Source organism: Tenrec ecaudatus, chromosome 12, assembly GCF_050624435.1.
Source record: "Tenrec ecaudatus isolate mTenEca1 chromosome 12, mTenEca1.hap1, whole genome shotgun sequence".
NCBI classification, from domain to species: domain Eukaryota; kingdom Metazoa; phylum Chordata; class Mammalia; order Afrosoricida; family Tenrecidae; genus Tenrec; species Tenrec ecaudatus.
This window is the reverse complement of record NC_134541.1, coordinates 124,264,670-124,284,358: the sequence shown is the minus strand read 5'-3', so window position 1 is coordinate 124,284,358 and position 19,689 is coordinate 124,264,670. Positions and strand designations below refer to the sequence as shown.

The 19,689-nt window shown below is 44.1% G+C and overlaps 1 protein-coding gene and 1 non-coding gene across 2 annotated transcripts in view; one reads left to right on the top strand and one right to left on the bottom strand.

The window, feature by feature from the left end:
* The window catches only part of XPO6 (exportin 6), a 118,091-nt gene that overhangs the window by 14,577 nt on the left and 83,825 nt on the right, over window positions 1-19,689 (top strand). The window lies entirely within an intron of this gene.
* Window positions 159-296, bottom strand: LOC142423511 (U4 spliceosomal RNA). The gene has a single exon (XR_012779144.1). It is a non-coding gene; the product is annotated as a U4 spliceosomal RNA (small nuclear RNA).

The window sequence follows — 19,689 nt, the reverse complement described above, 5'->3', positions numbered from 1 at the left end:
TATGTTGTTGAAGTTAAAAAAATTGTTTGCAAGGTTTTTGTCACATAATATGGTTTCTGAAGATAGTCTCCTGGTTAGAAGTTTGGCTCTTTACTTTTTTGGTAGTCTTTTGAGGTACAAAAGTTCTGAATCTTAATGAGGTCTCATTTATTAATCTTTACCTGTTGGTACTTTTGTTATTAGGCAATCTATTGTTGAAAGCTAGACCCTTAATCCATTTCAATGTTTTTTTCAATTAGCAATAATTGTGCCTCGGGTAAACCTCATTGGCTATGATATTGCCACTGCACAAAGCTCCATTTCAACTTTTATAACAGTTTTATTGGCATGTCTCATATATCATTACAATCAGTACTTCAATTATATTATGAATTGTTGTACAGTCATCACTACAATCAATTTTAGAAAATTTTCTTCTTCCTTGTACTCGCTGTTATTAGATCCCCATCTCCCCCTAAGTTTCACTGCCATACCTCAGAGATACCACTAATCCAGTTTATCGCCTCCGTGTGTACCTGTCCTGGACTTCATATAAAGGAAAACATACAACACAAAACACAAAGTCTGACAATAACAAAGTAAAACAGAAAACTCAATTGAAGAAAAACCAGATTAAAAAGTAGAACACATTTAAAATAGGTCAAAAGGGAGATCAAATGATACAGTGTTGAATGTTAACCTAGCTGCACCTGCTATCATCCGCTTTCCAGTGCACTTGTATGAGAGCAAGACTATTGAATTTGTTTATATGCAAGGTGTGAGGCAAGGGTTCTGTTTTACCTTTCTGCATGTGGAAACCCAGTGTATCAAACCCATTTATCAGAGAGAGGCACCTTTCCCTGTAGCATCTTTGTCAGAAATCAGTGTGGGCTGGTTTCCAGACTGTTTTTTATTGGTTTCAGTGAGTTCCGTGGTGTTTTAATATTTGTGACTTTTGACAAATTTCAAGTAACTTTCAAAGCCTTTGGCAGCAACTTGTTATTTTGAAGATGTGTGAAAGCATTGGTGGTTCACTAGAAGAAGCCTCACCTTCCATGCAGGACACCTGAGTTCAATTCCTGGCCAATGCACTTCATGCCATCGTTGGACTCTGTTGAGGTTTGTGTATTGCTATGATGTAAGCGTTCAGCAGAGCTTCCGGACTCAGATAGGATAGCACGAAAGGCCTGGAGATCTACTTACAAAAAGCAGTCAAGAAAAACCTTCCAGACCACAACCACAGTAGGCAGATGTGCAGTGGGTCATGGGATGAACATGTTCATATGAGTCAGGCCAACTTGTCCACAGCAGGTAGCAGTGACGTGAATTGCTCTGCTGTCACTTGTCTGGAGCTGACAGTGAACTGAGTTGCCATGCCTGAGCCCTGCGCTCACTGAAGCCCAGGGATTATTTCTTCCTCAGGGTTATGACTTGGTGGTTATGAACATCTTCACTGAACAAAAGTGGTGATGCAAATGAAAAAGTATGAAGTCAAAGGCTTGTGGGAGTGAAAATTATGAGTAAGTGAAGAGTGAGTACAGTGTTAAGCTTTGGTGTAGAGAGTGCGTTTATAATTCCTGAAGTTTACAAACCTAGACTAAGGTATTTCCAGTCAACAAGAGATTACAAGGCAGGGGCGAAGGGCAAAATAGAACCAGGACTAGAATGTATGAGGTAGAGAAATACTGATTAAAAACCCTGCCTACATAGAGAAGGGAAGGCGCCAACAGACATGCCAGAAGATAAGTGAGGAGGAAGCTCTTTGTGAAGGATTGGACCGTGAGGCAGAGAAGCAGAAGAGCATCCTGGGCAGGTGGGTCCATGTGGAAGGCACGCAGCTCAGTGGGTCGAGGTCCATTCAAGAAGAGGAAGCGTTGCAGTGCTCCGGGGCTGCAATAGGCATCCGTCGGCAGAGTCTCCTTGAGCGCACGGGGGACTGTGCACTTTGCTGTTGCCCAGAGCGTCGTTATTCATTGAATTCTGCTTCCACTTTCAGAGAAAGACAAATTAAGGAGTCTATTACAAATGTGTTTATTTTAAACATTTTATTTTGAGATAATTTTAGACTTGAGAGTTGCAAAAATAGCACAAGGAGTTCCCGTAGATTCTCTCCCATAGGAATATATTAAAAAAATACTGCGGTAGCCAAGCTTTCCAAGTGCTGTGGCCCATAATTTAGCTCAGTTTCGGTGCCCCCTTCATTCCAGTAAAGTAAGCACCGTTTGCCAGTTAAAATACACACCGAATGCCAGTCTTCTCTGCCACCTCCTGATTTTGCTTCTCTTTTATTATCCTGATTATAAAATGTATCTCAAACTCTCGATTTCTTAAGCCGGGCCAAGACAAATTACTACCATCTGATTGAGCCTCAGAGCATTTTGCTTTGTTTTCTATTTACTTTTAAAATTTGATTGTGATCACAATAGATGCACTTTCTTTTGCCCTTTCCACTTAACACATAGCATAAGTGGTTTTCTGAATCATCAAATGCTTGGTCAATATTTACTGTGGCTGTATTATATTGCAATGTTTGAATTTGTGGGCAATCAGGCTGTTCCATTTTTGCCATTGTGAACAATATGTTACTAGTCTTTGTAGTACAGGGGTTATGCGTTGAGCTGCTAACAAGGTCAAAAGTTCGAAACCACCAGCGTCTCTGAGGGAGAAAGACGAGGTTTACTATTCCTGTAAAGAGTAACTCATCAACTCTATGGCAGTGAGTTTGTTTGTTTTTTTAATGTTTTTGCAAAAAGCTTTTTTTCTATTTCAGAAAATTGCAGTTGGGTGGTTTCCCAGATATCCCAAGGGTATGAATTTTTTTACTTAAAAAATTATTTTTGAATACTTATAGATTATTTTATTCCATCCGATATTTGCCAGAATAATAATGCCAGTTTGTACTTACTACCAACTGCAGATGATCAGCATGGAATAATTCAAATCATTACTAACTTTATACGTTAAAAGGTAGTGTTTTATTGTTTTTCAAAATCTTTGTGTGGTGTGTGTGTGCGCGTATGTGTAGGAAAATGATCAATTTAGATTTTACTTTTCCCCTCCCATAAGGTAAGGCTTACAGGGGACAGAGTGGCTATTCTACTTATTATGTAATTAAGCTCATTGTGCTGTTCGCTGGGAGCTCGGCAGCTGGAACACCCAGCTGCACCTGGACAGTGATGAGACCATCTACTTGTCAGGCTGTAACTAGTGTTCTCTAATTCACCTCTACGTTCTTATATCTGTTGCAGTGGCTTTGAGGACCTCTCAGACAAAATTCATAGTACAGGGTTTATTAAAGAAGTTAACGACTTGTATTGCCAACGAGAACTGCTCAGGGTTGAATTTTTTATCAGGACATGTTAAAAAGTTTCATGTTTGCTAATGTCCAAGTAGGCATCCTACTCAGTTGTAAGCCTCAACCCAGAGGCATTCAGCTCAAACTCTTTGAGGGAATTGTGTGCTCAGAGGGACCTCACTCCAGGAGGGCGCTCAGCCCCTCCTACTTGGGGTCAGCAAGTCCGACTTCTCCCATTCAGTGTTCAGAGGCACTCCTCTCTGCAAGCCAGCCTCCTGTACAAAAGCACTCACCTTAACTTGGCAAGTCCATGATTCTGTTCCATACTTGGGCTCCTGGTTCTGCTGCTGCTATCTTGGCACAGCTGTTGACGGGATCCAGGAGGTTCACTGAGCAGGAACCTCCAGTTCGAAGGACACACTCCACTCCTGGCTCTTGCTGGCAATAAGAGCCCTCCTGCTGCTGTTGCTCCACAACCCGCACCCCCCAACCCCCCTTTCTCAGAGGCCTCATTTTGTACACAGCAAGCAGGATGGCACTCCTGAAAATCTGAGTCACATTTACTCCCAGGTGAATCTCAGCAATGTCTTCTCCCTTTTTACCAAATCCATGCAGGGCAAGGTCGTTGGCGGGAATTAGAGACTTTGGGGGATGAAAACTCCAAAAACCAAATCACTGCCATTGAGGTGATACCAGTTCTTAGTATAGGACAGGGTAGAACTTCCCCCTGTGAGTTTCTGAGACTGACTGTTTATGAGGGTAGAAAGCCGGGAGCAGCTGATGGTTTTGAGCTGGGACCTTGCAGTTAGCAGCCCATCTTTAATATATTTGAACTGGTACTATGATACTAAACATTTTTTAACTGATTTTATTTATTGGGGGCTTGTATAACTCTTATCACAATCCATCCATCCATCCATTGTGTCAAGCACATTTGTACATTTGTTGCCATCTTTCTCCTCAAAACATTTGCCTTCTACTTGAGCCCTTGGTATCAGCGCTTCAATTTTTGCCCTCCCTCTCCACCCTCCTCCCTTGCAAACCCTTGATAATTTATAAATTATATTATTTTGTCATGTCGTACACTGTCCGACGTCTTCCTTTACCCACTTTTCTGTTATCCGTCCCCCAGGGAGGGGGTTATATGTAGATCCTTGTAATCGGTTCCCCTTTTCTACCCAACCTTCCTTCCACCCTCCTGGTATCGCCATTCTCACCCCTGCTTCTGAGGGGATCATCTGTCCTGGATTCCCTGTGTCTCTAGTTCCTAGCTGTACCAGTGTAATCCTCTGGTCTAGCCAGATTTGAATTGGGATCATGATAGTGGGGCAGGGTGGGAGGAAGCATTAAAGAACTAGAGGAAAGTTACATGTTTCATTATTGCTACACAGCACCCTGACTGGCTCATCACCTCCCTGCGACCCTTCTGTAAGGGACCAGTTGCCTACAGATGGGCTTTGAGTTCCCACTCAGCACCCCCCTCCCCATTCACAATGATGCGATTTTTTGTTCTTTGATGCGTGATACCTGATCCTATGGTACCTCATGATCACCCAGGCTGGTGTGCTTCTTCCATGTGGACTTTGTTGTTTCTGAGCTAGATGGCCACTTGTTTATCTTCAAGCCTTTAAGACCCCAGCCACTATATCTTTTGATAGCCTGGCTCCATCAGCTTTCTTTATCACATTTGCTTATGCACACACTTTGTCTTAAGTGATCATGTCGGGAAGGTGTGCATCATGGAATGCCAGTTTAATAGAACAAAATGTTCTTGCATTGAGGGAGTACTTGAGTGGAGACCCAATGTCGATCTGCTACCTTAAAATAAACCTATACGTATATGCACATAGATCTATTTTCCCATTTTCATATATAAATATATTTACTTATGTACATGCCTGTATTTAGACCTCTATAAATGCCTTTGCTTCCTAGCTTTTTCCTCTTATTTCCTTTTACTTTCCTCTTGTCTCACTATCAGGTTCAGCCTTTATTTGGGTTTCAGTAATTCCTCTCTGTTACATTGCCCTTGATCAAGCCCTGCCAGGCCTCTTACACCCTCCTTGCCACCGATTTTGGATACTTATTCCCTTGTCCCTGGGTTTGTTACTACCACTTCCTTTCCCCCACTTCCCCCTCTCCCATTTCCCCCCGGAACCATGACACTAATTTTTTTCAATCTTTTAAAAATTGTGGTAAATATGTGTGTTACATAAATTACATAATATGGTTTATCTTTAAAATTGAACATTTGGACAATTGTAAACTGTCTATTTCAGTGACATTAAGTACATTCACAATGTTGTGAAGTCATGACCACTTTCTAGTCCTGAGCTGTGTCACCAGGCCCGATGGAGAAACCTTGTCCTCATTAGTGGGTCACCCCTCATTCCCATTACTAAATGGAACCCTCGACACCCACAGTCTGTTTCTAAGGGTATGCCTCGTCTACACATCTCATGTGAATGTGACCTGAAGCTTAAGTTGATGCTTTACTACATTGCAGTTTGAAAATGGATAATCTACCTAAGGCAGGTGTCATAATGCCAGCATATTTGATTACGATGCTTCACTCCCCTCCAGCAACTGTTGTCAGGGGACTGCGGGCAGGGTAGGAGGTAACCTGGAAGAGTGGCAGAAATTAGAAGTGAATGTTGCATAGGGAGTGAAAACCAGTGAAATTCCAGCACATTCTGTAGCTTGGAAGTCCTTCCAGACGTTAACCTTAACCCTAGTGTAATGTAGAGATTAGTCCTGCTGGGGCAGCCTAGCACACAGGAGTAAGTTTGTTCGTAACAGTAGCTAATACATAAGATTTCAGGACGCATGTGCATTTTGGCTACCAGAGTAGTGTTGGGGATGTCAAAGGAGAAAGAGAAGGCTACGGGAAGAAGAAGATGGGCCCACCTGCCGGTCATTGCTTGCCAGCCTGGTGTGGGGAGTGTTGGGCTTCTCGTGCTTTAAAATGAGGCTCTCCACGCTGAAATGGCCGGCCAGAGGGAGTAGTTGGTGTTGATGGGAGGATATGAGATGTTGAATCAAATGCAATTTCCATGATAAATTCATTGGTGGGCAAGTCAGTGTCTGTCATTGTTTCCCCAGAGCCTGAGCCCCTTGAGTGAATCAGAGTTCTGGGCCTTGGAAACCTCATTTCTTGAGTTGGCAGTAGATTCTGGCTCTGTTCTGATGAAGCCATTTTGGCCAGGAGGGCTTTGGACAGATTTTTAATAAGGAGTGCACTTCAGTGCCTAGTGATTGTGATAATGCATCTAGATGTGTCTAGTAGGAGAAAGATGGGCCTTTCTATTTCTGTAAAGAGCCTTTTCCATTCTCCCCAGACTGAGATCTCATTGTAGTTTCTAATCTAACACTCTAAAAATAACTGCATTTTCAAACAGTAAACCCATAAACATGTGTTGTGTTTCAAATCCTAATATATTGGAGGCCTAAACCATGCTAAGTTCTTTCTGCTGACTCTGGCTATACCAGCACTTCTTGGGTGGATACTAATGATAACAACTGGTACATGCAAGTACACTGCACAGCACATGTGGGCCAAGTTCACGCAGGGTCTGGCATAGTTTTCACTCCCATATTGCCGTTACAGAAATGACTGTGCATGGACTGAGTTTTGACATGTTGCACGATGATTGGTTTTTTACCACTTGAGAGCTTGAGGGACTTTCTAATATGAAAAATATTAGTACCCTGGTGGTATAATGCTTATGAGTTGGGCGGCTAACCATAAGGCCAGCAGTTTGAAACTCACAGCTTCTCCTCAGGAGAAAGATGGGGCTTTCTACTCCCATGAAGAGTGACAGTGTCAGAAGCCCATAGGGAACAGTTCTACCCTGTCCTGTAGGGATACTGTGAATCGGCATTGACTCGACGGCTGTGAGTTTGGAGTGTAGGTTTTGAGGAGGTAGCAGTGTGTTTGCTCTGACCAACATCCTGAGAGAGGTCCTTTCCATTCCCAGTCCTCAGTGTCATCCTGTAAAGTCCCGAAGGAGTCCCCCTCTTTGCTGGGGGTGGTGGAAGAGCAGGTTACTGTGCCACAGGCTTCTCCGAGGTGGTGACCCATTCAAAGGTCTGAAAGGATGGGCTGGGGTTTCTAGGTAAAGGGCCATCTTCCAGACTTAGGAGACATGGAACTTGTGGGAGTGTGGGGTGGGGAGTGAGAAGTTGGGTCTGCCTGAGGTACAGGCTGAATGAGGGGTCTGAACAGGGAAGGTGGGGATGGTGAAGCTCAAGAGGGAGGGGAAAGTCAGATGATAGAGTGATTTGGTCAGGTTTCTTCTGTAGGTAAGCCAAATCTGATGACTGTAGCGGCCTGGCGGTGTAGTAGATACATGTTGGGCTGTTTTCGGCATCTGGGCTTTCTTTCCTGTAAACAGTCTCAGAAGCTAGTCAGCATTGACTCTGGCAGAGAGTTCTATCTGATGGCTTGGTGGTAAATGTTCTGAGCTTGAAAGGGCTTCCAATTGAAAGCTAAATACTTGAGAATTGACAAACCAGCGTTGCTTCTTTGTTTTTGCTTTTAGCAACCATTTATTAAGCCAAAGAACCATTCCAGTCTTGGTAGAGCTGCTGGTTTAGCAGCAGGCAGGGGCTTTGTGCTTTGTTGGCTCAGAGGGTTTCATGGGGGAGACTCAGGTGTGGTTGGGGAGCCCAGGTATTTCGAACCCCATCCTGCTCCCCAAGATCAGAGTCTATAATTGAGTCTTGTGTATTATAATATTTATTTCTTTAAAAAAAACTCTCCTGCTAGAATCGTGGCTCTAGTCCAAGCCTGTAGGGCCTTAACTGCTAACGGGCCAGGAAGCTGGCGGTGCTTCATTGGCAGCGTGTGGGTAGGGGATCTGTATACATTGGTACAGTGGGGGGAGGGCTATTGGGGGCATTGCTGGAGTTATTTTTATTAATCATTTAGTTGGCTTGTTACGTGGCATTTATGTTTATTTGATTTCTCCTTCTTTTAAAAAGTTTGCTGACTCACCAGTGAAATACATCGTGAAATAGTTTTGCTCCTCGTTGGTTTACTCTGTCATTTAATTCTTGTAACTACCTGGGAGGCAGTGGGTGAGGTAGGTAGGTAGGTAGGGTGTGTGTGTGTGTGTGTGTGTGTGTAGCTTTGTACTTTGAATTTGCAAGTGAGAAAACTTAACTCCCTCAGGGTGTTCAGCAAGCAGGTGGTGGGGGCTGGAGTCCTTTGAGCTCTTGCTTTGGGCTGTTGTCCAAATGAAGGGAAGGGAAGGAGCCCAGGTGGGGTACAGATTGGATCCAGAAGCAGCACATTACCCGTCTTCCTCCTCTTTCCCCTCTTCTGGCTGGGTAGCTGGAGAGAGTGGTGGGGAGGCTGGATGCTGGCTCTTCCTCACAAGCACATCACTCCTGCTGCATGAGAACTGAGGTGGGGGTGGTGTGGAAAACCACCGACTCCTCTCTCCATTAGACAGGGATGTGAGACCCCCAGAGCAGGTGAGCTACCCCTGTGAGGGAATAGAGATCTGGAGCGCTGTTCTCCCCCAGCATGGGAGGAGCATTTAGAGCCCTGTGGGCCAGGAAGAGTCACTTCCTACCGAGCACAGATGTCTGCCGGTGGGGCACCCTCACACTTCCTGCAGACCGCCATTAAAGGTCCCAGTGGGGGATACCGAGTCGCCCTTTGGTAATTGGTGGAGTGACTGAAAGCCTTTGAGAGACTGATTATGAATGAAGAATTAATGTTTGAAGGTGGTGCAGACTGTATTCAGAGGGACAGAATACTGTATATACTCGTATATAAGCCAAGATGTTCAACACATTTTTAATGCAGTTTTTGTGGTAAAATTAGGTGCCTCGGCTGATATTCGAGTTGGCTTATACTCGAGTATATACGTTAGTAACAACGTAAGGTTTGTGTGTCTTTATAAAACAAATCCAAACTTGAAGCTGGGGTGGTAGAAACTTAGCGTGAAAGAGAGGAAGCTCTACTTCTGTACCTGCTACATGCTACAGGTGACCCTGTAGGACAGAGCAGAACTGCTCCTTGGGTTTCTGAGGCTGTAAGTCTCTCCTGAAGTGCTGGTGGGTCAAGCCACTCCCCTTAGCAGCCCAGTGCTTAACCTTCTGTGCCACCAGGGCCCCCGAACACTTGTGTCATGCTTTGTAGTCATCACACAGTATCATATCTAACTCTATTTTATACAAAGGTGCTTCACGAGCCTGCACAGGCTCTTAGTGGAGCTGGGACTGGCCTGCCTGGTACTTTGCCTGCCTGCTGTACTGTGACTGTATGCCCCTGTAGTACGATTGCTTTCCATGAAAACAAGAACAACCGTGCTCGACTGTTGCTGGAATGGAGGACACCCTTCCTTTGTCCCGAGTCTGCCTGTGGGCCACAAGCAGGAGGGCCTAATTTGCATCCCAGATGGGAGCAGTATTGGAGCACCCGTTTCCATCTCTGGCTCCATCCTCTCTTTTCTTTCTCCACTAGAGTGATTTAGGTAGAGCCCAACACCGCTGACCTACATTGGCCAGGTGCGGCTGCTCTTAGAACACTACCTAGCTTTGTGCATGGACTCTCTTACCTGCTTGCCCTCCAGAAGCTTGTCTCCCTCTCCTGCCTGCCGCCTCCTTGCGGTAGACCCTGAGTTTCTCCCTAGGCTTACTCAGAATGGGAAGGGGAGGGTGCAGCCTGACCAGTAATGAAGAGGACATTAGACTTTGATCTTCACTTGCTTCCCGGGGACTCGGTAGAACCTGGAGGAAAGGATGGGATTGTGTTTCCCACCCCCCACGCCACCCCCATCCCAACAGTCTATAATGTGGACTGGAGATTTCCTCAAATTAAACATACCAGCTCTGTCTAGGTGTGGGTTTACAAAGGAGGCGTGTCCTGTAGTGCAGGGTGTCAGCCCTGCGGTGAAATGATTTACTTGGGAGCTGTAGCGTTAGTCACTGGTTCATTGTAGATGTGCATCATACTTTTCTACTGGACCACCCACTTCACACTTCCTCATGACTTGATCTCATCTGACTCATTGCCCATTCTTCTAGCCTTGGAGCAGGGTTCCTCTGCAATGCTGCCTCCAGAAGTTGAGCGACTGTCATTGGGAAAGCACTCTAATTGTGACCAATAACTAGCTGACTTTATGTGTCACAGGAGGCTAGATTGCTATTCTTACTACTGTTTTAAGATTCTAGGAATCTTAATCTAGGGGTTCTTACTGTGTTCATAGAGCTTAGTGTACTTGGCATGCAGGAGCTCCGGGGGCCTAGTGGTCACAACTTGGGCCGTGATCCACAAGATAAATGCTTTTAAACCACCAGCTGCTCCTAAGGAAAAAGATGGGATTTTCTACTCCCATAAAAAGTTAGTCTCATCAAATTAAGGGGGAAGTGCAGAGTGGAGACCCAAGGCCCAAGTGTCGGCCAATGGAGATCCCCTCATAGAGGGGTTTAGGCGAGGAGATGGGTTAATTAGGGTGTGAGGTAGTACCGATGAAGAACACAGCTTTCCCGCAGATCCTGGATGCTTCCTCCCCCCAACTACCATGATCCGAATTCTACCTTGCAGGGCTGGATAGGACAGAGGCTGTACACTGGTACATATGAGGGCTGGAGGTACAGGGAATCCAGGGTGGATGATACCTTCAGGACCAAGGGTGTGAGGGACGATGCTGGGAGAGTGGGTTGGAAAGGGGGAACTGATTACAGGGATCCACATGTGACCTCTTCCCTGGGAGAGGGACAGCAGAGAAGGGGGGAAGGGAGACTCCGGATAGGGCAAGATATGACAAAATAACGATGTATAAATTACCAAGGGCACATGAGGGAGGGGGGAAAGGGGAGGGAGGGAAAAAAAAAAGACCTGATGCAAGGGGCTTAAGTGGAGAGCAAATGCCTTGAGAATGATTGGGGCAGGGAATGTATGGATGTGCTTTATACAATTGATATATGTATATGTTATGGATGGTGATAAGAGTTGTATGAGTCCCTAATAAAATGTAAAAAAAGAAAAGAGGAGAAAAAAATGATTAGGGCAAAGACTGTACAGATGTGCTTTATACAATTGATGTATGTATTAGTATGAACTGTGATAAGAATTGTATGAGCCCCAATAAATTGTTTAAAAAAAAAAGTTAGTCTCAGAAGCCCACAGGTGCAGTTCTGCCCGATCCCATAGGGTCTCTGAGACGATTTTGACTCAGTGGTAGTGAGGTTTTTTTAAATTTTAATTGGTGTGCAGAATATCTCTAGTCTTCCCCTTGGGATGCTGTGTACCCAGGAAGATGAAACAGATAGGGTTGTGAGGAGAGAAGAATCCATTCTTGGATATATTACCATATTTATTTTTAATTATTTTAGACCATTTCTTGCTGAAAAACAATTTTTTTAATTTACTGTGTTGTCTGTCTAGTTCAAATCTTTAGACTAAGCTGTATTTTAGCTCCTGGTGAAGTATGGTTTTTGCCCAATCAGTGAAGCATAATCGTCCCCTGTTAGACTGTAGAACATCCTTTTCCAAGAACAGATGGTGAAAATCAGCCTGGCACCTCAGAGAGCTAAGTTGTCTCTGCCTCCTGTCATACCCAGACTTTCTCACTTGCTTATTCTCATTTGCCCACAATTGGCAGAGTGCAGTGAAGAGTAAGGTGGAGGATCCAAAACACAGGTTTCTTAAAAACTATTTGGAAATAATTTCAAACTAACGGAAATTGCAGGGATCGGATCATGCAAAGAATGCTGTGTACCCATCACCCTTTGTTCACGTTTTGCATCAGTTGTTTATTTGGAGTCTCTCATACATATAAAAGCCAGTCAAAAAGTATTGCTGCTAGCGTCGCAGTTGACCCTCACATGGGTTTATTACACATAAAACACGTTTTAAACCGGTCTCCGTGGTCTCTGGATAGCTGCAGACATGTTCACTGTGCAGTTCACTTCTCTTAGCCTTGTAATTGCGGTGCGAGGTGCTCAAGTAGGCTCCTGCAACAAACATGCTGTCCTTTTCAAGGAACTGGTCTTGCCTGATGACCTGTCCAAAGTAAGGGAAAGTCTCTCCATCCTCACTTCTAAGGAGCATTCTGTGGCTACTCATCTTCCAAGACAGACGTCTTCATTCTTCTGGCAGCCCATGGTACTTTCAATATTCTTTTGCCAGAGAGTGTCTTAAAAACATACAAAACTTTTTGTGCCACTGATAACTTTTTAAAGAAAACCCCAGTGGATTTCTTCCAGAATCATTGAAGCAAGTTTATGGGAATGCTGTCCAACATTTAAAAAAGTTTTTAGATGGCTAAGCATCTTAAAGAAGGTTGGAAAGACATCAAAGCTGAACCAAGAGAGGGAAGACCATCAATCCCAGTGCATGAGTGAGCTGTAACTAAATGTCAGAAACCAGTGGACGAAGACAGTAGATAGCTGCTGAGGCTGGGGTCTCACATGGATCGCTAGATTTCATTAAGCAACCCTTTTAGCTCCAGCAAGCTTTTGGCTGGAAGGCTGCACAGGCATTGTGCAAGGATCAGCTGATTCAACAAGCGGATCTTTCCACCAGTCTTTCAAGTGAAATCAAAGCTTAATGAAGATGAATTTATGAAATGAACTATGACCAGGGATGAGTCTTGGATTTACTAATACAACCCAGACAACAAGATTCGATTGAAATAGTAGCTTCTGAGGGGTTCTGCTGGGTTAGTTAAAATTCAGGGTGGAGAGGTCCGCTCAAAAGGATATGACAGTGTTTGGGGGTTTCCAAAGGGTTAAGTATGATAATTATTTCAAAGGGCACAGGCGGGTCCTGGAAGATAATTATGCAGAAGTATTAAAATGAGACTACATTGGTGAGTGAAAGGCTAGAAAAGTTGCACGAAGGCATTTTTCCATCATGACAATGTACCTACTCCTTCCAGGTAGCGAGGGTTGTCCTGTGAGAATTGTGTTGGGAGACCTCATCCCATCCACACTACAGCTCTGAATTTGGCCCATTAACACTGTTTTTTGGTTCCCAAAAGATCCAAGAAAATTTAATGGAAAACTCCCTGGCGTTTGCCAAGACTACCATTTTGATATGCAGTAAATTGAGGAACCACAGTCTTTTGAGGAAAGGTTAAGGAGATGGGCCACTACCTTCAGAAGTGTGTAGATTTAGATGGAGGATATGCCGAGAAACATTAGCTTCACATTTTGATATTTAAGTTTTCTGTGTTTTTTTATCAACACGTTTTGACTTTCCCTCGTGTATGAGTTTGTGTGTATACCCATAGGTATATATGTACATACTAATTTATGTAGAACACTTTTTTTCCTCAGCTAGTTGAATGACATCCTTGGGTAGCACCAATGTTTAAGTGCTCATCTACTAACCAAAAGGTTGGTACTTGGATGCACTTTGGAAGAGAGGCTGTCGGAACATCTGGGAAATCCCAGGGAGCACAGTTATGCCGCAAATGGGGTCACTGTGCTTGGTAATTGATTTGATGAAAGTAGGATGTCTCTGATCAGTGTATTTTCTAGTTGGGATCTTCTCTTGTATAACCCCGCAATCAATCAAACGTTGATTTGATCCCTTCACCTACTGTGTGAAACCAGGGTCCTCATCCATGCTAGCTACTCAGTGACTCTTGACCGAGAGTACATGGGTAGGTGGTGTTCTCAGCATAAAACATACTGTCCTCTGCCTGCAAAGATGTTTCCTCTAATTGGTACCCAGGAGTACAGATTATGCGCCTGACACCGAATCGCGACCACAGTTGAGCTTTCTGGCTGGCACGAAGCCTGGCAGTCATCCACTATCTAACTCATGGTCCTCAGTGGGAATCCGATCCCTTTGGTTCACAGAGGAGACAGAGAATCTGACTGGGCACTTTGTGCAAGTCCAGTAAGCAGTGGGGGATGTTCTCCCATTGATGACCTTTATGGCAGTTTTACACTGAAGCTGAGAAGTGCCCTTTAATTACTAGACATATGTTTAGATGCAGCCAAGGTGTATGTTTTAATCAAATAATCAGTATCAGCTTGAAGGTACTGTGCAAAGTTATGTCTGCAGTTTTTCCCAAAGGGAAGATCTTGTTCAGATAGAAGCTGTCGGCAAGACAACAAGGAGCCTTCTAAGGCAAAACTAATGATTCATCTTTAGTTCTAGACATGTGGCAATGGAGTGGTGGCGAGGACATTCCCCTTGGCTGTGCTTTCCTGTAACACAGTCTGGCTCTTGCTTCTTTTCTCTGTAAGACATGATACCCCCACCCCACCCCCCCTGCAACTTTTGTACTTCAGTGTCTATTTATACCTGTTTTCTCAGTGTTTAAGGGAGCCACACACTGTACTGCTGTGTGAGTCTGGATGATTCATAGACACTCATGTGCCTAAGAAAGAGCTTTATATAAAGTGTAATTGTACATTAATAAAACATCCCAGCCCAGATCAAGTTCATATATCCGATATTAGCCCGTATGTCCTATAAAGTTCTCTTCAGACTCAGGAAATACATGCAATGACACTGAATGCAGGAAGATCACAGGCCAGTGGGTGGGAAGTCTTGGGGAGCCAGTGACATTGTAAGCATCTCAGCGCTGGCAGGGATCTCCACATGGCTCCTCCAGCTCAGGGCACTTGAGTAGCTCCATGTGTTTTGTTAGCTACTATGTCTCCCAGGGAGCAAGTCTGGGGCCTGTCTCCAGAAAGCTATTTATCTCCTTAGCACCTCTAAATGAGGTTATCAAGCTGCGACCCCCGATGGACAGGCTAGACTCCACTCCTTCACTTTAATTTTCTCAAATTGACAACAGTTTATATAGTAACTACCACAATTGCTAACCACAAGGTCAGTGGTTCTATACCACCAGTCACTCCGTGGAAGAAAGAAGAGACTGTCTGCTCCCAGAAACCCAAAGGAGTAGCTGTACTCTGTTCGGTAGGGTAGCTGTGAGTTGCAGTCGCCCAGTTCATGGTGTTGGGCTTGGTTTTGGTTTGGTTTCCCTGCCTGCTATTTACCCTTGTCCCTTCCCTTCTGTCACAAGCCGACAAAGAAAGTGGCTACACCATGGGCATGAGAATGCGCCCAGCCACTAGGGACCTCACCTGCGGGTGAGCCATCTGATGCCCCCCTGAGTTTTAAGGACTAAAACTCTGAGATTTTGGAGAGTCAGTGAGTGAGTCTTCTTAGAAATAAAAAAGTGTTTGTAGCTTGAGACATAAAAGAGCAGGGCTAGGAATGTTTAAGATTTGTTTTGAATACTGTTCTCTGGGCGGGGCCTTTTCTCGGGTGCTTTCCTGTTTTCTAGATTGTGAGTTGAGTAATTTCAGCCGTGGGGGGTAGGTATCTCTCACGTTGATTCTCATCACAGGTTATTTGCAGTTCTGTATATTCTTCCTTGTGACATCATTCCGTAGGCTGAAAGGCCAAAAAGGTTTGTTCTCTTGTCAGTTTTCTTTGCAGTGGTAGAGAATGCAGGAAAGAACAAGAATGTACTTTTGATAGCTTAGACATCCAGGATAATCCTGTTAGCTTGCAGGGGAAGTTTATATGAGATTGAATTTCATTGATGACGGCGTCTGTTGTACTAAACCAGGTATATTTTGCCTACTATTTAACCTAGCAGCTAGTATAGCCATTTTATTCAGAAACCACTTTTGTACACAAGGAACTAGAATAATAAATTGTTCTAGACACGCGGCAAGAATGCCCAAAGGGGGCACTCAGACTCTAGTCGTAGTTTTGTTTAGGCTTGATATGAAGGATGCTATGATCTTGAATCCACCTCCTCAGAGAATATGCACAATATGGCTCCTGGAAAAGTGGCAGAAAGCTTGATTGAGCATTTCTTTAAATGTGCTTCTCCACTTGCCCCACCCACAAAGCAGTTACGCTGCACAGGGGAACTAACTGTTAGAGTGAAGAACGGCCGACTTCATCAGTTGGAGGAGAGCGGGCATCTAGATGCCCTTCTCCCCAGGAACACTGTGTGCCCCACCTTCGGTCCCTCCAGTTCAGGGGCTTTTAGAGAAATCATAAGCAAGGTCCAGCTTCCCAAAACGTAGGCATTAAGTTTGTGAGCAAAGGTCATTTTGACCCTAGCTCTCATTGGACAGGTTCATGTGCCTCCAATGTGGATGATTGACCTTTGTTCTGGAGAAACGGAAACAGAATGGGAGACCAAGAATCATGTTCCTTTTACTCCTACTGAATGTGGTGTATGACACATTTGAGAACGTAGACGATGCTGACAGTTGTAGAACTGTGTGGTGTTAGGTAGAATCGCTTTCCCAGACAGGTTCTGTTCTGGTGTCATTAACATCATAGCCCTTATCCTGTGCCTGGTATTTTACTAAGGGGCTTTGCATAAAAACACATTCACTGTCATCGAGTCAGTTCGGACTCACAGCGACCCCTGTGGGTTCCCAAGCTGTCACTGTTGACAGGAGTAAAAAGTGAGGAGCTACTGGTGGTTTCAGACTGGCAACCATGCGGATCGCAGCCCGACTTGAATGACAACAGGAAAAATAGTGACATTAAATAAGTAGGCCAAGGTTGGGTGTATTTAGATCTGAACTTGACGTCGCCACGCACAGAGCTCTCTGGTATTGGTTACCAGACAAAGACAAACGTGAACACAAAGAAGAAATCCATGCTACAGACTTCACAGGAAACGTCATGAAAGTGGAGCTGTGAATTGCAGACCCAAGGGCCAATGCAGGATGAGAGTAGATAATTGCTTGTGAGACCAGAGCAGTGCGGCAGGAGTGCTGCTTCCTGTAGAGTGAAGTCAGCCTGTTTTCGGTCTTTCCTGCAGAACTCAAATGGATCTTTACCTCTGGAAAACTTGCCCTTCATCCCTCACGTGGGGTCATTCTGCTCTGAAAGCCTGAGCAGCAGAAACATAGCCCACTGCTAGAGGAAGTGGATTGCCCTTTGCTCATTTGGTATGCACAGGTGTCCCCCCACTCTGCCAGCCACTTCCAGTTCTTTGAAGGCAGAGGCAGTCTGACTCATCTGTGTCTCTGGGGCTAATATCAGTTATCTAGTGAGTATTGAGTTTGTTCGTTGAATGAATAACAATTTCTCAGGTGATGTAGATTTAAAGGCGCTCTAAAGGTTTAGAATAATTGGGGCAGAAAACCCATTATCAGTGGCGAAGTACAGTTTGGATCAAAACAGGAAAAGCGGCTGTCAGGAGATCAGGTAAAATACATTTTAGTAATTTATACCTGTGAAAGAGACAGGTCCCTGGAGAAGAACATCATGCTTGGTAAAGTAGCAGCACACCTGAGCAAGGCCCTTGGCCATACAGGTCGACACCGCGGCTGCAGGAATCGGCTCAAATACAAGACCAGTTGTGAGGATGTCGCGCGGCCGGTGTCTCGTGCTGCTGTGCGGAAGGCTGCTGGGAGTTGGGACTGACTTGGTGGCACAACCACAGCAGCACTAACAAAGAGCGGGGCTGGAGAAGTATCTGTAAAGCAGACAGACGTCAGCCGACCTGATGGCGACCGATTGCAGGAAAGGAAGAAATGGAGAAGAGTCAGAGGTGGCTTCAGATTATGCGACCCTTTCTCTTGAGCTTTGCTTCGAATTGTTCGGTGATTCAGGATCTAAGTTGACTTACTACGATAAATGAGTCCGTATTTTGGATCAAGGTCGGAGTTACTGTGCCTATGAATAGTTCACTAAATGCGACAAATAAAATCAAGACAAGACACAGTTGAAAAAACTCCACAACCTTGCACATTTTAGCTGTTTCTGGAACAGAGAACTTCACTTGGTTTTAGAGGTAGTCTGTCTTTGGGGAAAAAAAGACCCCAAATTCAAATATAATTTATAGACATCCATTTTTACCAAGTCTTAAAAAGGACAAAGTCAAGAGAATGACATCCTCCAAATGAGGGACACCATCAGCATGAGGTCATGTGTCCTGGGGTTCACAGCCCTGTGGCTATTTAAGCAGGGCAAGGACAACACACTGCGATAAAATCATTAAAAAAATCATTTTATTGGGGCTCATACAACTCTTATAACAATCCATACATTCATCAATTATGCAAGGCACACCTATACATTTGTTGCCCTCATCATTCCCCAAATTCGCCTTCCACCTGGGTTCCTGGAATCAGCTCATTTTACTTTTTTCCATCCCCCTCCCTCATGAATCCGTAATAACTTATAAATTACTATTTTACCTTATACTGCCCGGTGTCTCCCTTCACCCACTTTTCTGTTGCCCATCCCCCAGAGAGGAGGTTATATGTAGATCCCGGTGATCGGTTCCCCCTTTCTATCCCCTCTTCCCTCCTGGTATCACCACTCTCACCATTGGTCCTGAGGGGTTCTTCTGTCCTAGATTCCCTGTGTTTCCAGGGGAAAAGAAAGAAAGAAAAAAATAAGTGCACAGATGAGAGCAGTCAAATGTGTTACTCTTAAAAAAAATCATTATTGGTAAATCAATTTGTCATAAGTCACAGGCAGAGAGAGAGAGAGAGAGAGAGAGGGGCCGTGATTGGCACAGGAATGCCATTGCATATTAGAAAAGTTTACAAGTTGGTTCAGACCCTGTTCATCTTAGTTAGGGTGTATGTCTCCTAATCATGTGATCCTAGTGCCCCAATTTCTGTCAGGGGCACACTCAGGCCAGGGGAGCTGTAGCCAATCTGTGTGCAAACGTATTTTTTTCTGAGGGCAAAGTTTTTTACCTTGTGAATTGTCAGAAAGAATTCAGTGGAGACCACATCTTGTGTGGAGAGACTCAAAATGAATTTAGGGCTCCCATTTAAACCACAGCTTTCCACAAACCTGGTGCTCAGACTGTAAGCTCTCATACATTCCTTCCTCTCCTCATGGCTTTTATGTAAAATCCTTCAATTTCACTTGGGTTGGTGTGTTTTCTTCTGCAAGGACTAATTTAGTTTTCTTACCTGTCCACCTGTATTAGGATGAGCCTTTAAGACTCCAGACACTATTCTTTCTGATAGTTGGCACTGTCTGATTTTTTTTACCACTTTTTTCTATAGCCCCCATACCATAATTGATTACCTCATTAGAGTAAGTATTGAGAAGTGTCATGTTATAAAAATTAATTATTCTTAGATTAGGGCTTATAACTTTAAGGTACAAGCATATTCATAAAATGTTTTGTTTACATGTCTCTGGGACACTTCATAGCATACTGTTTCCTGAGCGATTACATTATAAGCACATCACCATACAACATTTAATAACTCTAATAATGTTAGTATTGTTAATCTCATCAACCGTGCAGATTTAAAGTACTAATGAAAAAATATAAAGGAAATCATTGTGGCTAAAACACGTGGAAAGAGTTTTTACAAATTAATAAAACAAATGATAGAACAAAACTGTTCTAAAACTAGGGTTAAAAACAGAGCAATAACATTTATTCATTAAGGCAAAACTATTAGTGCTTAGTACCTCAAGC